This window comes from Ailuropoda melanoleuca, unplaced genomic scaffold, assembly GCF_002007445.2.
Source record: "Ailuropoda melanoleuca isolate Jingjing unplaced genomic scaffold, ASM200744v2 unplaced-scaffold43629, whole genome shotgun sequence".
NCBI classification, from domain to species: domain Eukaryota; kingdom Metazoa; phylum Chordata; class Mammalia; order Carnivora; family Ursidae; genus Ailuropoda; species Ailuropoda melanoleuca.
Window position 1 is genome coordinate 1 of NW_023215647.1, and position 612 is coordinate 612.

Below are 612 nucleotides of genomic sequence, written 5' to 3' on the forward strand. Positions count from 1 at the left end.
ATCAGGCTCCTCCGCTATGAGCCTGCTTCTTCCTCTCCCACTCCCCCTGCTGTGTTCCCTCTCTCACTGGCCGTCTCTATCTCTGTTAAATAAATAAATAAAATCTTTTTTAAAAAAAAAAAAGCTAGGTGTTCAATAGAGGCATATTTAGTTTGTCAAATTTCATTGAGGTGTGAGTTTATTATCTGTGCACATGATGTCAACACTTTAAAAAATACAGATGAACAAGAAAATGTGGTGGGAGAGCTTACTTGTTTTGTTGGGTTGCCATCATACTGTCCAGTGATTTAAATATATAAAGTAACTGTACTCAAGTAGTTTTTAACAGTATGCTGTAATTTAAAAAAAAAATGGAACTCTTCATGAATTTGTGTGTCATCCTGGCATGGGGGCCATGCTAATGTTCTCCATATTATTCCAGTTTTAGTACATGTGCTGCCATATGCTATAATTTCTAAGTTAAAAATTAACTATACTGGGGGGCACCTGGGTGGCTCAGTCGTTAAGTGTCTGCCTTCGGCTCAGGTCATGATCCCAGCAATCTGGGATCGAGCCCCGCATTGGGCTCCCTGCTCAGCGGGAAGCCTGCTTCTCCCTCTCCCACTCCCCCTG

At 41.7% G+C, this 612-nt stretch overlaps 1 non-coding gene across 1 annotated transcript; it reads right to left on the reverse strand.

Annotated features, from left to right (window-relative positions):
- Positions 1 to 344: 344 nt before the first annotated feature.
- On the reverse strand, positions 345 to 448 carry LOC117799137. The gene has a single exon (XR_004622943.1). It is a non-coding gene; the product is annotated as a U6 spliceosomal RNA (small nuclear RNA).
- Positions 449 to 612: the final 164 nt, after the last annotated feature.